Genomic DNA, 20543 nt, shown 5'->3' on the forward strand with positions numbered 1-20543 from the left:
CCCCATCGTAACTGTGGAGACAGACATATAAACAAATGCTGATAAGGCTCTGTGATATGAGCTGTAAGAGCAGTATGTACACGGTGCTGGGGGACCTGGCTGCGTAGGAATGTGTTTAAGTGGTGGAGAGGAGAACTCAAGACAGGATTTAATTTAAAACATTAAATGTTATTAAAGTAATGTATGTACATAGAGTAAAAACTCATGATGAAAATGAGAAGTTCTGTGCACCCCTCCCTTCGTGAGCAGAGCCTCCCTCTCCCTCCTCCAGCCTGGGCTGGTGCCTCTAACAGCCTGCTGCATAGCGGTCACCCTGGGACTTCTCCTTTCCGACTCTCCAGAGTTGGAGCCATATTTCCTGGATCCCACATCTTCTGGTTGTTTGCTTATTCTTTTATTTTGCTAAAGCATACCTTGTAGTAGCTCTCCAAGAAAGGGTGCTTGGGAGGTGTTATATGAGTCCTTGAATATCTGAAAATTCTTTTGTTCCACTCTCAGGCTTGATTGATGGTGTGGCAAAATACAGACTTCTCAGTTGAGAATCGTTGTCCTTCAAAATTTTAAAAGCATCCCCTCTCTTCTGGCATCATTTTGCATTGAGGAGTCCTATAAACTATTCTGATTCCTAATTCTTTGAGTATGGCTTGTTTTCTCTCTGGATGTTTTCGGGATTATCTCTTTATCGAAAGTGTTCTGAAATTTCATCATCACGTGCCTTGGTGTGGGTTATTTTTCGTTCATCATTCCGACAACCAGCGGCTCTTTCTGAGTTGCAAATTTCTTGAGAGTAACAATTTTACTGGCTTTTATCAGCTCCTCCTTGCAAGGTTGTCTGATCGTGACTTCAGAAAAATTAGAGAGAAAATGGTTTCTTGAATAGTTATTTTCAGGTATTTGCCTGCCTTATTCCAACTTTAAACTTTTGTAATGTGAAATTTCCAAAGCTGTTCTTTTCTAAAAAGTAAAATAAATACCATGCAATAATGCCTTCTATTTATATAATTTTTATAGTTTATCAAGTTTTTTTCACAAACCTGATCTCATACAATATTTTACCAGCTATTTTGTAATATTTTTTAAAAGATACATCAGAGGGGCCGGCCTGGTGGCGTAGTGGTTAAGTTCGTGCCTTTCACTTCGGTGGCCTGAGGTTCACTGTTTCAGATCCTGGGCACGGACCTATGCACCACTTATCAAGCCGTGCTGTGGCAGGCGTCCCACATATAAAGTGGAGGAAGATGGGCACGGATGTTAGCCCAGGGCCAATCTTCCTCAGCCAAAAGAGGAGGATTGGCAACAGATGTTAGCTCAGGGCTAATCGTCCTCACCAAAAAAAGAAAAAAAGATGCATCAGAAAAACAGCGAATAAAAACTCATTTGACATTTTCCTTTTTCTGTTTCTTAAAAAAAGGATGGGTGTACATGTGATTTTCTTCTGTCAGGGATTAATTTAGCATTTTCTTTCCTCAAGATTAATTAAAAGAACAGGTTAATGAAAAAAGGCTTTCTGGTGAAGAATGTAAAAAGTGAAATAGGTCATTTGGAGTTGGAAGTGGAAAATTCAGAGAGAGAAAAAAGACAAAAAAACAAAGAACTAGTAACCTGTGGGAGGAACCAGGCTAATGTTTTAGAAGACATAGAAATTAAAACTAAATGTTATACTTTATATACTAAGGGACAAACAGGTCTAACTTCATAGGTTTGTAGAGGCCCAACTTGCTGAAAGAGGATTAAGGAATGAATCCTTCACTTTTGATGCCTAAAGGTGGAGAGGGTTTCTGTGGTAAATTTTTTCTTTAGTCTCTGTTTTCACCACCAAATAAATATCTCTTGAGTTCCCATCCAGCCTAAGAATAGGAATATATTTCTTGCCTCAGTCTTAGGCTGAAGACTAGCTTCCATGGCGTTCTAAGTTATTATGTGAATGCTAACAAGACTAAAACAAAAATTCAAAGTAGTATTAAACCCATGTCTCTTTCACTAAATTGTTTTTGCCTAATGAGTTTTAGTCCAACAGAAATCCAAATCTTAGACTACATTGGCAAAAAAAAAAAAAAAAGAAAAAAAATGCTCATTTTAATTACTGATTGATTTGGAACTGTTTACATGAAGTTCTCTTCCCACATTTCCATTTTTATTTTTATAGTCATTGCAGTAATTAAGAGTGAATTCTCTAAACTCCAGTCTGACCACTTGGTTTCAAATATTTTTCCATCATTTACTTAGTTTCGTGATATTGGGCAAGTCACTTAATCCCCTGAATTTCAGTTTCCCCACCTGTAATATGTGGATAATAGTTAGTACCTATGTCACAGAGTTGTTATAAGAACTAAATGTGGGCCGGCCCCGTGGCTTAGTGGTTAAGTGCGTGCGCTCCGCTGCTGGCGCCCCAGGTTCGGATCCCGGGCGTGCACCGACGCACCGCTTCTCCGGCCATGCTGAAGCTGCGTCCCACATACAGCAACTAGAAGGATGTGCAGCTATGACACACAACTATCTACTGGGGCTTTGGGGGGAAAAATAAATAAATAAAATTTAAAAAAAGAAAAAGAACTAAATGAGATAATACATATAAACAGCCTGGTAGAGTGTCTAGCACATAGTAAATAAATGCTCAATAAATGTAATGCAGGTTATATTTGCATTTATAATGTGCAACTGAGCTCCATGTTCAGTTAAGTATTTAATACTTCAAAAGAGCTCTGATTTTGTGTTCAGTGAATATAATGAGGATTGTTGGCTTACAAAAGTTCAGGAAAATATCTGATGCAACCTTTCCTCCATGTGAACTATCAGATTCAATGCACAGGTCTCCAATCCATGTTTATAATGACCAAGAAGCTTCAAATCCACCTGCCCTACCAAATAGGAGTACACACCCATTTGTAGAGTGTCCTTATATACACCTTTTCTAGATATCTATGTTGCATATAATGGTCACCTTAGATTACAAGAATTTGGCTAGTTTGACTCTAAAATAATTTGTTAGATATTTGAAGCAACTGTGACTAGACAGGAAGGGGCTTTGTGTAAGGAAAGTGCTGAGCAATCTATGAAATGAATTTGTCAAGTTTTGTTTCTGCATGCTGTTTTAGTAGGCCCATATATTACTTATGATAAATAACAATAGCCGCTGTGAAGTTCCATGGTTTAACACAATGAAAGTTTATTTCATGCTTATGCTATGTCCAGTGTAAATATTCATGGTTGGTGATCTAAATGGTCATTCAGGGACGCAGGATCCTTTCAGTTTGTGGCTCCACCATCCAATACGGCCTCAGAGTCCTCTGCTGAGGAGTCTACATCTTGCCAGCAGACTGGGAAAGAGAGAGAGAGTAGAGGACTGTGCAGGAGGTGTGTATGGGCTAGTTTTGGAAATGGGGTACATCATTTCAGCCTATTTTTCCATCGTGCAGAACTCAACCGCATGGCCAAATCTTACTCCCAGGGGGCTGAGTCTAGATGGGTTCCCAGGAGTAAAAGAAATGGGTTTTAGTGATCATATAGTCTCTGCCATAGCTCAGTTTAGAAACAAAGCCAGCAAATACTCTGGAAATCGGTCAAAGAGTGTGAAGTCAACCAGGCATCATGATCTGGTCAGAGAAAGTGTTGGTATCTACTGTCAAAGCAACACAGGAAGAATGGTTTTCAGGGACAGTTTGCTTACCAGCTGGAAGACATGGCTAAGTTCCTTAACCTTTCTGAACTTGAGCAGTCTTGGTCAGTAAAACAGGGATAGTAATATTATTTATCTCTTAGGGTTGCAAGGATTAAATAAGAGAATGTATATAAAATCCCTAGAACATAGTAAACACAATAAATGTTATGTATTATTACTATTATTAAGATATTTTCAAGTCCTAGGAAAAAATTGCCACATAGTTAAAATATATTTTTGTTTTCTTTTACTTGGTCCTTTTGTAGCCGGTTCCTACTGCCATCTAACCTCTTTCTCTCTTGCTTAGCCAAGTAACACTTGCCTCATGCCTATGAGTTTTACACGCTTTTTGATTTAACAACAAAATGATCCAAGAGAACAAGGAAAAAGTGACAATGTCTCTAATGACCTAGCTATAGAATACTTCTGCCATATTCTCTTTGTCATATAGACCAATCCTGATAGGCTATGAGAGGCTGCTACACAAAGATGTGACTACAAGGAAACAAGAATCACTGGGAGATCGTCTTGGAAGCTGGCTGTCCACAGTCTGCCCTCTGGTCCCCAGTGATTCATGTCTCTCTTACATGCAAAATATATTCACCTCCTCCCCAGGCTCCCCAAAGTCTCATCCTATTGGTGAGGGACAGCACCCTTAATGTTCTTAGAAACTCTATTTTTTAACTGAAAGTTTCTCTGAGGCGCTACCTTGAATCTTCATGAGGTCTTAACAAAGAATTCTACAGGAGCTTCGTCTTTATATATGCCATGTTTTTCTGCAAATGCCTTGGAATTTATCTTAGTCTGGAAGCCATTTCTTAGTTTTAGCACCATCTGTCATCTGGAGAGGCCAGGAATTTTCAAACCCCAAAATTCCTGAGATCTTTTTGTTTAACAGTCCTTTCTTTGCCTTATCTCTTTCCTCTCACGTTTTACTAGAAGTAGCAAGGGGAAACTGGGTGGCACCTTCAACATTCAGCCTGGAAATCTCTTTAGCCATATCGCTTAGTTCATTAAATACATTTACTACTTTTCCGTTACCATGAGCAACAGTGTTGCTAAAATTTCTGCCGCTACATAACAAAGATCACCTTTCCTCCAGTTTCCAACAAAATTTTGCTAACTTTCCTTTAAGACCTCACTGTCAGCTTCCTCAAATTCCACCAGGCTTCAACAGTCTCTTCATAGCCTCGTAGGCTTTTACTAATACTCTCCTTAAAATCCTTCCAGTTTCTTCCCATTGCCTGGTTCCAAATTTCTCTCATATTCTAAGTTTTTATTTTGGCAACAGCCCACTTCTAGGCATCAAAATCTGTATTGGTTATCTATTGATGCACAACGAATTACCCCCCCAGTTTAGTGTCCTAAAATAACAGCAAACATTTTTTATCCTTGCGGTTTCTGTCAGCATATTACTTTCCCATGGCCACTGTAACAAATCACCACAAACACAGTGGCTTAAAACAACACACTATTATCTTACAGTTCTGGAGTTCAGAAGTCAGAAACAGGTCTCCCTGGGCTAACATCAGGGCATTGGCAGGGCTGCCTTCCTTTCTGAAGGCTCCAGGGAGAATCTGTTTTCTTGCACTTTCCAGCTTCTAGAGGCCACCACATTCCTTTTCTTGTGCCCTTTCTCCATCTTCAATGCCAGCAATGGTGACTGAGTTCTTACATTGCTTCCCTCCAACCACTTCTGCCTTCCTCTCCCACATATAGAGACTTGTGATTACATTCGGCCCACATGGATAATCCAGGATAATTGCCCTATTTTAAGGCCAGACGATTAACAACATTAATTCTATCTGCTACTTGGATTCTCCTTTGCTATGTCGGTTTTTTTTTTTTTTGGTGAGAAAGATTGGCCCGGAGCTAACATCTGTGCCAATCTTCCTCTATTTTTTGGATATGAGATGCTGCTACAGCATGACTTGATGAGCGGTGTGTAGGTCCACACCTGGGATCCGAACCTGTGAACCCCAGGCCACTGAATCAGAGCGTGTGAACTTAACCACTATGCCACCCGGCTGTCCTCCCCACTTTGCTATGTAATATAACATAGTCACAGGTTCTGGGGATTATGACATGAACATCTTGGAGAAGGATCATTATTCTGCCTACTACAGTGGATTAGAAATTCAGGAGCATCTTAACTCAGGGTCACTCTTGAGGTTGCTGTCAAGATGTCAGCTGGGGGCTGGCCTGGTGGCGTAGTGGTTAAGTTCGAGCATTCTGCTTGGGTGGCCCGGGTTCACCAGTTATGATCCTGGGTGGACCTACTCACCACTCATCAAGCCATGCTGAGGTGGCGTCCCATATAGAAGAACTAGAAGGACCTACAACTAGGATGTACAACTAGGTACTGGGGCTTTGGGAAGTAAAAAGAAAAAGAGGAAGATTGGCAACAGATGTTAGCTCAGAGCCAATCTTCCTCAAAAAAAAAAAATGTCAGCTGGGCTTGGAGGATGTACCTCCTAGGTGAATCTTCATGAGGTTGATGCTGATTCTTGGTGAAAGGCCTTAGTTCCTCCCCATAAGGGGCTCTCTTCTGCTGCTTGCAAGTCCTCAAGACGTGACTATGGACTTCCCTCAGAGTAATGATCCAAGAGAGCAAAGCAGAGCAGCCTCAGAAGTCACACACCAACACTTCCACCATATTCTGTAGATCACAGAGACTAACGCTGATACAATATGGGAGGAACCATCCAGGGTGTGACTACTAGAAGGTGAGGCTAATTGGGGCCACACTGGAGGCAGGCTACCCCACTGCCATACCCTTCACAGAAAATCCTTTCTAACCATTTCTCTGCCCCCACCACACTCCTGTGTGCTTTCTCTGCCCTCTTCTGACTCACGCCACCCTTCATTTCACTCATTTGTTTACAGGTCAGTTTCTCTTTCCCTCATTTTGTGGTCACTGAGGTTAGGGGTTATGCTTTACTTAATTCCAAATTCCTAACATCCAGCAGAGTGTGCTTGAATAAAATTTAGTGAAGGAAAGAGGGTCTGGGGACCAGAGCTTGGAAGCAAACTCCACTTTAGTAAGGGAGCCTTGCTGAATTTGGATGGTACCTTATTTGAATTTGGAGACTAGCTGGAGAGAATCTTGAGATGGTAAATCCCTTGAGTAATAAGCTATCTTTACAGTAAATGTAAGGAACTTGAAGCCTGGGGACTAGGTATAGCACTTCTTTTGACTGCTCTGCTGCCTTGAATAACGTTGGAACTTAATAACCATGCTGAATATACCTGCAGTCTTTTTAATTGTCTATTTGCACATGGAGGCTGCTCACTCTAAACAAGTTGCTCTTGATCTGCCAATATTTGACACTGTGATGAGAACTAATACCTGAGATGATTGTTTGCCGTATATAGGCCCCCATTCTTTCTCTCTAAACATCTCTATACACCAGAGAGACTGTTGACAATTCCTCCAAAGACAGGACTTATTTGGACCCCTAAAATGTAAGTTTCCAGCCATCCTGTGTTCTCTTCTTCTTGAATAGCAGCGTGAAAGTTTACAGGGACATGTACTATGTTTGTTTTGTGAATGTCCATATGAAATGTACTCAGTTTCCAATCTGTGTATTAATCTAGACTCTCTAGAGAATTTTGTGTAAGTGAAAATTATTGCAGCATCCATGTTAGTGAAAATGGTTTCAAATTAGACAGCTTAAATTTCTTAATAGAAACCAAAGAAACTTTAGGGTAGTATGTGAATTGAAAGGAAAGAATCTACCAGTTTCTGGCCAAAAGGTGACCCTTGTAAAGACATATTTGTTATCTGTGAGTGACAGAGGTTACAGAGCCAGCCAGGACCATTTCTAAAGTGTTAAGCTGACCTTAGGTAACAAGGTCCTGAGGTCGGTAGGGGTCAGAAATGATGGAGGAGAACCCTTCGCTTTTCGTGGAGCGAGTTTAAGAAGATTCAACTTTCCGTCCCTCCCTCTCTTCTTTCTGGCCCCTCCCTGCATGGCTGATTTCTAAAAGCCAGCATGATTTGAAGACTGACTCACTGGCTGACCTCCCCAGCCTGGGGGCACGTGGACAACCAGATGCTGGGGTTCAAACCTCTTCCCATTTGGCAGGGTGGCCAAAGGTGTGAAGACTGGACGTGGGGAACCGCCTGTCCCTCTTGTCATCTGTAAGAATTGTCTAATGACGATGTGGCCTCCAGTTCTTGGTATTATTTCACTTTGACTTCTCTGAGGTTCTCTGAGTTTGACTCAGCGTCCTTGACCACCTTCAGCAAATCATTCAACGATTTGGGGACTCATTTTCTCCTCATCAACAAAATGAGAAAGTTGGACTGTATGATATATTCTTGCTTCTTATTTTGTTAGTCTGGGTAGTTACAATGCCTGTGGTTTTTTGTTCCTGATTAGAAAAGAATTAGGACAGGCCACTTTCTGTTTTCTATAATCTCTCTCTAGGAATGAAGACACTGGATTTGATTACTCTCGTTCTCGCACACTGTTCTCTATGTGTAATGCTTTGTATTCTAGAAGGTGGAGTAAGACATTTGGGAGTAAGACACCTATCCCAAGTACTAACCTTTTGCTTTCAGCCCCAAACTACTTAAAAACTTGAATACAAGCTTCTAAGACTTTGTACATGGTATATGCTCAGCATATGGTTGTATTTGGTTTCTCTGGCATATAACTTTTATATTACTTGTGTAGTACTTTGGACAATGATTTCAAAGGACTTTGTCTTTTCTCCTTCTGAACATTTTAAAGCACATTTGGACAGACATCTTTGAAACAGAGAAATCCAGTGATTTGCCTTGACTCAGGGACTTTTCCTCCTCATTAACCCCTCTCCATCATTTTGAAAAGGAAATCAGCAAGACCTCACCATGAATCCTCTCCACCTCCGTACTTCCTCTTTTCCTTTCTTTGGAAAATCTGCTGGAATCTGGGTCTGACTTCTGGATATTTTTCAGGATTCCAGCTGCAGTGATCTCAGCTCCCTGAAACCACAGTTGTCCACAGTATCAGGGTGCCCCTAGATGAGGCTGCTCCAATGGTTGGAAGTCCAGAGCCTCCCCCACAAACACACCCGGTGGTGTTTGCCTGTTGAGGACCCCGGGCAGGCATACGGGCAGTTCTGGCAGCCAGATGCTCATCTAGTTCCTTCCGCCTCCATTTTAGGAGAAAATGACCAGGGGAAGAAGAGGAAATGATTGTGTTAATGATCATGGCCTCACAAAAATCTAGTGTATATCCTGGAGGAACAGAATGTGGGATGGGAAGGCTCTGAGAACCCAATTGAGAAATATGGATTTTTTTCCATCTGATTCAATTCAACAAATATTGATATGAGTAAAATTCTGTAATATGAGCAATGAGGATGCATAAGACACACAAGAAGTATAAGATATGGGTCACAATCTAGTAGAAGAAGAAAAATACATACAGAAGTTAAATACAACTACATAAAGAAATAGAAGAAATTCTCCTGGAAATAGAGAGGAAGAAGGGACTTATTCTGTTGGGAAGACTTCCAGAAGGCTTCGTGTAGGGGGTAGCATTTTAGCCTGGTCTTGAAGAATGATATAATTTAATGAACAGATTTTTCTAGGGGGGTAGAGCTCAGGGACGATGTTCCAGGGAGAGGGAAGAGGAAACAGCTTGAATAAAATCCTAGAGGAAGCAGCAAACAGCGAGAGGCACACAGGTAGGAATTAGTGACTAGGCTCTTGAACAGTTAAGTGTTAGTGTGAAATCATATTGAGGAAGAGAAATGTGAGATTATAATTAATAGCCGGATGGAGAGCAGGAAGAAAATTTGAAGACAAGATCACTTTGGAGGCTTAATTTAAAATTATTTTTGTTAAGAAAATAATAACACACTGGTGCTGGCCCAGTCACGCAAGCTGTTAAGTGTGCACGCTCTGCTGTGGCGGCCTGGGGTTCCCTGGTTCGGATCCTGGGCGCGCACCGATGCACTGCTTGGCAAGCCATGCTGTGGCAGCGTCCCATATAAAGTGGAGGAAGATGGGCACGGATGTTAGCCAAGGGCCAGTCTTCCTCAGCAAAAAAAAAAAAAAAAGGAGGATTGGCAGATGTTAGTACAGGGTGATCTCCTCACACACACACAAAAATAATAAAATAAAAAAAAAGAAAACAATAACATATGTACACAGCAAAAGCCTTTGGATGATACAGAACATCTTAGGAAAATCTTAGTAGTTTTTTAGACACTGTTAGGAGTAGGGTAGAGGTTGGAACAGGGAAGGTAATACTCCCATATTGGATAATAATTATTATATTTAGGATTATTGTAAGGATAAAGAAGATAATTTAGATAAAAAGCTTAAGACCACGCCAAATCCCTAAATGGTAGTTGCTGTTATTTTTTAAATTCCTATGGTGTTTATTGCTGTTGTTATGGTTATATGAAACTTAAGTCCAAAAAAACAAGACTTGAAAGTGCTTGGCCCTGAGAAGAGAGAGGAGGAAAGCATCAAACCATGACCCTAAACGTGACCTTAAGGATTTGGAGGATGGAGGTGGCTGTGCATCAAGAATGAGGCTGGGATCTGGGGCCCTTTAGTCCCCTGTGGACCCTTCCCTCCAGCCCTGTGCTCTAAGCTCAGCCAGCTTCAACAGTTGGAAACCACTGCTGTTTCCCTATCAATTTCCTACCCATCTCTCTAAGTTCAGGCCAATGCCAGCCCCTTCCTCAAGGATTTTCCCTCCCACTAGTCAGAATGCACTAGAGTTTCCTCTGTGCATTTACAATGTGTTGCTGGACCTTGGATATGCACATATTCACAAGTCTGTCTCCCCTGCTGGACTCTTTTGGGTGCCTTGCAATGAATGGGTGCCCAGGAAGCATTTATTGAAATACAATGTGGCACATAATGAGTTTAAATTTGACTATAAATTTTTATGTAGGTATTGGGGGTTAGCCCCAAACCCCAGTTGTGTTAAAATAGTAAATTTACTTTTCTGCAAGTCCTATTCATTTCTCTCAGGTTGACAGAAATTTAGGGAGTCTCTTCCTCTTTCCCTCAGGACTAGCTCTAATCCTGGAGGGCCCCTAGAGAGCCATCTTATACTCAGTCTTCCACCTACACGCTCAGGGCTGTGTTGTCCCTTGTTCCTTGATTCTTCTCTGTGCCTCTCAGGCTCAAGGGAACTTATTCCACCACCCCAGTGCTGTGTGGGGCCAGCTGCTCCGACACACACAGCCATACCCACTCTGGGCTGTGCTGCCTCTGGGGTCTACCAGAGCACCAGGAGACAAGGGTCATCTGCTCTCTGCTTCCCCAAACCCATCTGCAGTTTCTGTTGTCATTTCACACTGCCACCTGCCAGGCCAAGTTAGAAGAGGCAGGCAGTTAAAAGCAGAGAAAAAGCTCCTCTTTTCTCAGGGAGCTAATGATTTTTATCACTGTCTTCCTCCCCAGCCTGGACTTTCCTCCTCCTTCCAAAGCAGATAATCTTCATCTTGGCTCAAGAGTGGGAAAACTGGCTCTGATACATGCATCGAGTTTTTTTGTTTTTTTTTCCCTGTGTCCTGAGGGTCTCTCCAAGATCTGGACTTTTGAGTGTCAAAGTTTTTCCTCCACTTATTAAGGCATTGAATGTCCTCTGGTCTAGCTGTCCAATTAAGAGAAGAGTGGAGGGGTGACAGGAAGTACTGGGGTGGGGGAATCTTTACTATTTCAACTAAGTAGGCATCTGGCCATGTGGGGGCTCATGGTAGAGAAAAGAGAACTGGAAATATAGATTTGGGAATCAAAAACATATAGCGGTGATAACCGAATCTGATAATGAATGCATTTTCTCCCTGTGTGTCTAAGGGGAAAAAGAAATCAATCAAGTCATTTTTTTTTTTAATTTTATTTATTTATTTTTTCCCCCAAAGCCCCAGTAGATAGTTGTATGTCATGGTTGCACATCCTTCTAGTTGCTGTATGTGGGACGCAGCCTCAGCATGGCCGGAGAAGCGGTGGTTCGGTGCGCGCCCGGGATCCGAACCCAGGCCGCCAGCAGCGGAGCGTGCGCACCCAACCGCTAAGCCACGGGGCTGGCCCCTCAAGTCATTTTTTGAATTAAGCACTGTGCTAATTACCCTAAGGGACAGACAGGAAGCTTGCAATTTACTTATAAGAACCTTTCCAATGTGGCCCCAGCCTCCCTCTGTTGCCTCTTTTCTCGCCACTGCCTTCCTTGACCACCCGCTTCTCAGCTCTAGCCTTTGCCAGGCTGTTCTCTCAGGCTGGAATGCCTGCGAGGCTTTCTCCCATCTCTTCCCCAGCAGGTAAACTCATCCTTTAGAAGATCAAATGTCTTCTCTTAAAAGCTTTCCTGATGCCTGCAGTGGTGTTCTCCCACAGCCGTCTCTCCAGGCCAGCACTATACCTGCAACCACTGACCTGTGAAATATCTGAGGGCAGGGACTGAATCTATCCCCCAGCACCTAGCATAGTGATTGGCACATGGCAGATACTCAGCAAATATTTGTTGACTGAATGAAGGAATTATATATACATTCAAAGCTATAAAAGTAACAAAACAATAGTGATATCTGAGCAGTCGACAATAATAATAGTAATAGTAAACATTTGTTGTATGTTACAGATACTGTCCAAAGCACTTTACCTTCATAGTCTTATTTAGTCTGATCCAAAATCCTATGAAATAAGCAAAATTTTTATTTGCATTTACAGATGAAGATGCTGAGAACTAGAGAGTTCAAGTCACCTGCTTGGGGTGACTTGCCCAACCCTAAGAACAGTTGCTTAGCCTTGGGCAGGCTTCCTAATTCCTCTAGAATCCAGTTTCTTCATACTTGAAGTGAGGGCATTGGACCCTGTGATCTACAAGATCACTTTCAGTTTGGAAAATCTGTGACTTAGTAGTGAAGGATGTGACTAAAATGCAATGTATGCAAATGGTGGACATGACAGGGCAGGGCTTGGTGGGTGGAGGGAGATGTATCCTGAAAGCCCAACTAAGGCTCATGTCCTTTCTCAGAACTGGTCCTTGCGTTCCCTTCTCACAGAGGAAGTGGCTGGACTGTCCCACTTCTCCCCACCACATACCTTCTACAGGATTCCTTCAGAAAGGCACCTTATAGTTTATTTTCCTTTTTTAAGGCTGTATTACTTGACGCTCACTGCCTTTCTGTGGGGAACAATGATGGGGAGGATCTACCAAAGATGCATCCCTAAGATGGCCTCGAGCCCCACAACTTCCTGGACACAGCCCGTGCCAGCCAGACACAGAGGCTCAGAGAAGTGGTGGGGCCCCTCTGAGATGGCAAAGCATGGCAGATCACCAGGGCCCAGCATGTTGTGGTATCAAGAAATGGATCAGGGGAGGTACCAACTCCATTTCTGTCTCCTTTTGTCCCCTTCGTGCCCACACATCCAGTCAATGAATCCCATCCATTCTCCCTCTCACAGGACTATGCCTCTCTCCCCTCTCTTTCATTATCTCCATCTAGTTTGAGTTTTAAGTACCTCTTTGGTTTGCTGCAGTGACCTCCCTAACAGTCTCCTCTTTCCGGTTCATCTTACACCAAGCTATCAGATTTATTTTAATCAAAGTCTGGTCCCAGAACTCCAGGGCCCCCCACCTTCAGTCACTTCCCATTCTTTCATATTCTGGTCCCACACTCTTTGTATTCTCATTTCCCACTATGTACAGGAAACCACCCCACCCCCATCTGTGTCTACTGAACCCCTCTTAGACCCAGTTCAAATGTCATGGCTTAAAAAGCTTTCCCAAATATCCACAATCAAACTTAATTTCCCACAGCACTTCCTAGAGTCTCTGTTTTAGCAGAAGTTTACAACTAAACTTGTATTTAACGTTACTTTTGTAAATCTGTTTCTGATAGGTTGAGAGCCCCAGGAAAGTAGGAAACTCATGTTTTCATATTTCTCACAGAGGCCAGTAGCAACCTTTCATTTAGTGGGCACTTGGTAGCTATTGAACATGTGAAAGAATATCAAAATGACTATAAGCCGTGTTCATTGGGGTTGAGCAACATGAGCCAACACTGCCTGCATTAAACTAAGGAAAGGAACGTATGGGGTCTGTTTTGCTGAAAGCCGGACATGATGTGCTGGGTAAAAGGAACTGAGTAGTGGTTCCCCTGGAGTTTTCTGCTGCTGGGCTTCTATTCCAGTAAGTTGTGTTTCTCTGCATCCTCCTATCTCTTCAATTTTGAGGGCAGAGGTTTGCCCCATGACCTCAGTTCTCTGACGGATCTAAGAAGAGTTATTGATTTTCAGTTCGTTCAGCATTTTTCTTTCTGTGTGGATGGCAGTGATGACTTCCAAGCTCCCTTACACGCAGGACCAGAAACCAGAGGTCTCTGTAGAATCTGTTTTGGAATACGAAAGAATCACACAACTCAGATTTGAGAAGGAAAGGACCCAGGGTAGCTCTGAGTATTTGTCCAGTGGAAGCTGCTCTCTCAGGAGTCCTGACATTGGTGTCATTTAGTATCGACAATGCCCAGGCTCCCCGTCGCTCCCTTCCATCCCTCACGTTTTAGGGAGGGACCCCAGGGGGGATTAGCTGCCCCTGGATCAATCAGCTATGGCCAAGGTCGCTGGGTCATATAGTACATACGGATGCAGCCCCTGGGGCCACTCCTCAGAGAAGGAGGGGTCTTTGTGAGCTGCGCAGAATCACAAGAATCATCTCCCTCACAGTCAGAGGTCCCCGTTTGAAAGTCTGGCAGAAGAGAGAACAAGGCAGGGGAAAGAAGAGAGGAGGCAAACGTTGGGTAAGAAGAAGAGCTATTACTGTCCAATCCCAAAAAGTTGGAGAATGAAAACAAGACTTAGTTTTAAAAAAATGTTACTATTATCCTTAGGACCTTGTTTTGTAGACTGGGGAGGTGGAGGCTGGAGGGGGCAAAAGTATATGTAACAAAGAAATTGATCTTAAATCCAGTGCTGATTTGGATCATATATTCGAAGAATCAGCTGTTAATGGAAAGAGAAAATGGGGTGACAGTTGGAAGGAGGCTGTAAATTCCAGGGATTGTTCTCTTTCCATGTTGGTGGAAACGTGAGAGTGTGATTGAAGTTGAGTCAGTAGGATGGGAGGGCAGGAGAAGGGGGTCAAGTAAGAAGGGGTGGGGGCTGGGCTAGAGGGGTACGTCCTTGGGGGCTGGGGCATGGCTCTGGCAGTCATGACAGCTTCTGAAAGCAGGTCTGCTGCTGGTAGGCTTTCAAGGAGTGAAGAAGAGATCGGGCCTAGAGCTTAGGTGGTGGTTATTATGTGTTCCAGAAGAGGAGGGATACCTCTCCGTTTAAGACGACAGGGAAGATAAAGCGTTTAGCTGCAAAGGCAGGCAATAGGAAGCCCAAAAGAGTGGGATGGGGTTGATCACATATGAGCAGCTTACACTTTATCTGTCATCTTATTTCTTTCAAGATGGGTATTGTTCCTGTGTTAGATTCCTAAGGCTGCTATAACAAAGTATCACAAACTTGGTGGCTTAAACAACAGAAATTTATTGTCTCGTAGTTCTGGAGGCTAGAAATCTGAACCAAGGTCTTGGCAGAGTTGATTCCTTCTGAAAGCTGTGAGGGAGAATCTGTTCCCTGCGTGTCTCCAGCTTCTAGGAGTTTGCTGACAACCTTTGGCATTCCTGTCTTACAGGATGCATCACTCCAGTCTCTGCCTTCGTCTTGACATGGCGTTTTCCCTTACCTTCACATGGCTGCCTTCTTATAAGGACATAGTCATGTTGGATAACATCTGTGCCCGTCTTCCTCTATTTTTTGTATGTGCATTGCCGCCCAGCGTAGCTTGATAAGTGGTGTAGGTTCGCGCCCAGGATCCAAACCTGTGAACCTCAGGCCGCCAAGGCAGAGCGCATGAACTTAACCACTACCCCACTGGTCCAGCCCCTAGAATGACGTTATCTTAATGACTGCAACTACCCTTGTAGTTGGGTAGTTATCTGCAACTACACTATTTCCAAATAAGATCACATTTTGGGTTAGTGGGTTACATTCTGAGTCAACACATTTGTTTTGGGGGAACACAATACAACTAATAACAGTTCTTGTTTTACAAATCAGCAGACTGGGGCTCAGAGAGGTTAAATGCATTGCCCATGGTCATCCAGCTAGTGAGAGTCAGAGCCAGGATTGGAACCTATGTCTCTCTAATTCCAAGACCAAGATGCTGTCATCTTCTCTGTGAACTGAGGGTTGGTGAAGAGAACATGGAAAGTTTAAGAGAGAGAAGTTTCACAGAAGTCAATGTGGGCATTGAGATTGAGAAGTAGCAGGAGAGCTACTGGCGAGTGGCCAGGGCTCAGTTGAGCTGGAGGACATCTGGCAGGTCTGCACAATTGGATGTCAACTGATATATTTTAATATCTCACAATATTTATGCACCCTGGGGTGGGAATGGTAGTATTGGGATTTGAGAAGTCCTGCTCCAAATTTGGGGGAAAAGCTGATGAGTATTATTTTTAGAGCAGAAGGTCAGAAAATAAAGAGAATGACAAGATCAATAACCAATACTTCCACAGTGCTTTACAGTGTATGTAGGATGTTGACCCTGTGCAGTACCTATGGCCATCCTTAATTCACTGATGAGAAAAGTGAGGCTCAGAAAAGTACATGGCTTACCCAGCACATCCTAGCTGGTGTTTGGAGGAATGGCCAGGGTTCCATCCTGTTCTCTTTCCACTGAATCCCCGTAGATGTCTTCTTCACAAAGATGACAGCTGAAGCAGTGAGAACCAGGAGACATCACTGAGAGAGAGCACAGTGTAGAGAAAATAAAGAGGAGGGACAAAACCTGGTCCTTGAAGACTATGTTTTAAAGACATAGCAGAGACAATCAAAGGAACAAGTGGATTCACACAGCACAGAATCCCAGAATCAAGGGGGAAAGAGATGGTGATAAACAGCATCAAATGCTGGGGGAAGGTCAAAAGAATGAAGACGGAGGAAATGTCATTGGATTTGAAAATAAGTAGTTCATCAGTGACCTCTTAAAGGTTTCAGGAGAGCAGGGGGAGGAAGCTGGAGTGAAGGGGGTGGGGTTGAGGAAATGGGATGATGAGTGGCTCCATTTTTCATTCAGAAAGTTTGGCAGGGAAGGGGAAGAGAGAACAGGATCATAGCTGGAGGGCACAGCAGGACCCAGCAAAGGTTTTTCCAAGGGGGAGGCAGGGGGACCTGTGCAAGTCTGGAATACATCTGATTTCAAGGCTAGCCTCTGTTTCCAGATGTGCAGCAGTCAACGATGAATACAATAACGTCTCCATCTGTCAGCAGAGCCGTGTCCTTCTGCTCTCACAAAGACTTCCATGTTTACTAACATACATTATTAATTTTGTTTACACTTGTCAGAGGAGTCCCTGCACTGGATTTATATCTACATTACCATTCAGCAACATTTATTGCATAGTGACCAAGAGCTTTTTTTTTTTTTTGGTGAGGAAGATTGGCCCTGGGCTGACATCCATGCCCATCTACCTCTACTTTATATGGGACACTGCCACAGAATGGCTTGACAAGCAGTGCGTCGGTGTGCACCTGGGATCCGAACCAGCGAACCCTCAGGCCGCCAAAGTGGAGCGCGCGCACTTGACTGCTACGCCAGCGGGCCTGCCCAAGAGCTCATTTTTTGAAGTGAGTTAGACCTGTGTGAACATTGGCTCTACTAGCTATGCAGCCTTAGGTCAGTTAATGATGTCCTTTGACCTCAGTTTCCCCATCTGGAAATCAGGGAGTGTACCTATCACAGAGTGGTGACAGTAGGAGTAAATGAGCTAATCCATCCACAGTGCTTAACACAATGCCTGGAACATATTTAACACAATGCCTGGAACATAAACACTCAATGCAGACAACACTTAGTAGTCTTGGGTGAAGCAGTGAAAGCAATGATACTGCTGTCTTGTCCTTAAAATCAAAGTGGGGCATTTGTTTTTACTTTTTGCACCTCCTGTATAGTGATCACTCAGTCTTCTTTTACCAGGATCTTCTTTAGCTCAGAGACTAAGGGTGCCGAACTGGCTGCACTCCACACCAGAGCAGACCCCTCCCCCACTCATTCTTCTCCTATCAGGTCAGTCTGTGTGTGGGAAAAGAGATCTGAGTCCTTTTCAAACAGATCTGGGATGAAAGGGGGAGGGGGGGGAAAGAGGAGAGAAGGAAGGACACCAAATGAAACTCTTTGATCTAAGAAAATGCCTCCCCAACACATAGACACACACACACACACACACACACACACATACACACACACGCATTTGGTTTCTCTCTGTCCAGTGTCCACAAGCCTTCCTTTCTGAGACCTCAGAGACAAAGATAAGAACATTGCTGAGAGTTTCTGCTTTTACAGACATTAAAAGTTGTAAAATCCGAAAGAACATCACAGCTCCTTCTTAGCCTATAAAATCATTAATGGATTAGGTGCTTGGAAAAATTACAGAATTAGAAGACATTTTCTAACTTTCAGAAAAGCTATCTATTCTGGGGAATTGATGGGGCGAGGGGTGGAGGGGTGAGGAATGGGCAGAGCTGCTGAATAGCTGCAGGCCAGACTGCCCCAGAAACCCAGACAAACAAACAAATATCCATGCCCACTGAGATTGTCTTTCAAGTTTTCTCGGCTCTTCACAAATACCACTTCTCCTTTGATCAGAGTTTCTTCTGAAGACCTAGGGGGAAAGATGGAACAGGCTTCCTGCTGCTCTCACCCCATTTTATCTCATTGAGACCCACCGCTGATCAGGAGAAGGCCACTTGGCCGAGGAACCCACACATCTCCGCTCCTGGAATGTGCTTGCTACAGTACTCTCTGCTGTCACGAGAAGAGTGATTGCCCCTCCGGAGTGTGAAGATAAACAGATTTCTCTGTCTGCAAAGCCTGTTCCCAGCACCACCTACCCACTCCTGCTCTGCAAGGACCCTTCTGGCCATCCCCCTGCTTTAAAAACAACCCCAAATATGACTGCTCTGCACCCAGACTGTAGAAACTACAGGCACATATTATTGTCATCTCAGGATCCCTGGGGAGGAGCAGTGGTTAGCATGACTTGGGCTTTTAGGAGGAGGCAATGCCGAGGCAAACTGGTTCAAAAATAGGTGAGAAATAGAAAACCAGGGGTGAAGGGGTCTAACACAGTGGTTCTCTGCTGTTATAACTGCCACCTGAGAACAGTTGTTCAAATTTCTTCCTAGGGACTTACGTGGATCTTGCCAAAAGTCTCTCTGGGAACTCCTGTTCCTGTTATCTTGCAGCTGGCTGGGGAGCCAGGTCTTCACGGTGGCCATCTACTTCATCCTCCATGGGAAGAGGAACTTCTCTGAAGCCTCAGTGCATCTTCTTTGTTTATCTGCTGTGATTCGGTAGCAAGTGGGGGAGGGAGTGGAGAGCGATTACTTCTGGAAGGGATTCGAGTAGTCATGGAGCTATCTACTTCTAACAGTTTAGTGAAAATCGGACATGTGAGTATTTCCATCAGTGAATAATTGTGGGTGTGGGAGTGGGCAGGGGGCAGTTTGGTTACAAGAAGCCACTGGCCCGCTCTCAAAATTCTTCTTCATTTTCACGGCAAAAGCAATCGGCTTTGTTGTCAGGACAATGACAGTTACCTAGCGGCATGATTTGCAAGCCCGGATTTAGCTTTTCAAAGTGAAGGCCCCACATAAATCGAAGGAATAAACACTGTCCCCTAATGGATTCACACATGCAAATCTCACGTCTGGTGGTGGGACTGAAGCACAGAAAAGTACAGCCCCCGGGCCAGGTAGGAATTTTAAACCGATAACCTTCTCAGAATAGCCAATTGGGTCAATAATCCCCCAGCAGCAGGTAACAAAAGGCTGCTTGATGAGTTGCAGACAGAGCTCCCCACCAGAGGCCCCTAATGGTCAGAAAGTACATTCCCTGGTGTCTTCGTGCTTTTGTCCTAGAAAAATCTCTCCAGGCTCTGTGGGTTCCCTTCTGGCGCCAGCTCACCAGGCAGGTGAGGGGAGGGAGGGAGACCAAGAGAAGGGCTTTCCTCCCCGGGGGTGGGGGGTGGTAGGTGGACTGCAGGAAAGCAGTCTGCAGGGAGGAGGGAAGAGGAGGGGGAAGGAGGTGTATCTGATTCCATCTTCTGCTTCCAGCCTTGAGACCTGGGTCCCTGGGCAGTGAGCAAATGGATGTTCCCAAAGAAGATGGAAAAGACAGTACCCCCACCTTGGCTCCCTGGGGCAGGCAGGGTAGTGGGCTTTGAGACCCCTTCTCCTTGGGCCGCTAAGAAAGGAGCAGCTTTCCACTGGCACCCCCGCTTGTACTCACCCTCCAGGTCTCAGCTTGAATTCACCCCCTTTCTGAGGCATCTATTAAGTCTCTCCCTTCCCTTTCCCCTTTTCTTCTTTGATCTCTTGATTCCTTCATTTGCTCGGCCCCATTTGTGATCTGTTTGTGTACTTGTCTCCTCTAGACCTCAGGGCCCTTGAGGTTGGGATGAAGTCTATCTGGCTGGCCTGGTTGGTATGTAACCAGCCCGAGTGCTGAATTAATGGATCACATCCAGGACATCTCTCCAAAGCAGCCTTTCCATTGTTCCAAAATGTCTTCCTCCTCTTCAACTAGAATTCATAGTGGGTCTTCCAGGGCAGTGGCACTCTAGTGGAGGACAAAGAGAATAAATGCTAACACATAGAACGCTCGCTACGTGCCAGGCACTCTACTAAACCCTTGTCAGTTACTCTTCTAGACCTCACAACTCTATGAAGCAAGCATAGCTCTTGTAATCCCCATTTTACAGATAAGGAAACTGATTTTTGTGTGGCTCGCCTGAGATCACACAGCTGGTAAGCGGCAGGGGTGGGATTAGGACCCTGGGAGTCTGTCTACAGTCTGTCCACATCCTGGTTATACTGTGG

General features: G+C 44.0%; 1 long non-coding RNA gene across 1 annotated transcript; it reads right to left on the reverse strand.

The window, feature by feature from the left end:
* Positions 1-11513: 11513 nt before the first annotated feature.
* LOC147917566 (uncharacterized) lies at positions 11514-19056 on the reverse strand. Its single transcript, XR_015551721.1, has 3 exons — positions 18857-19056; positions 16281-16406; positions 11514-14005 (listed from the first exon to the last, which is right to left on the reverse strand). It is a non-coding gene; the product is annotated as an uncharacterized LOC147917566 (long non-coding RNA).
* Between the last annotated feature and the right edge of the window lie 1487 nt (positions 19057-20543).

Source organism: Ceratotherium simum, chromosome 3, assembly GCF_057802395.1.
Source record: "Ceratotherium simum simum isolate JZ-2026a chromosome 3, ASM5780239v1, whole genome shotgun sequence".
Lineage (NCBI taxonomy): Eukaryota > Metazoa > Chordata > Mammalia > Perissodactyla > Rhinocerotidae > Ceratotherium > Ceratotherium simum.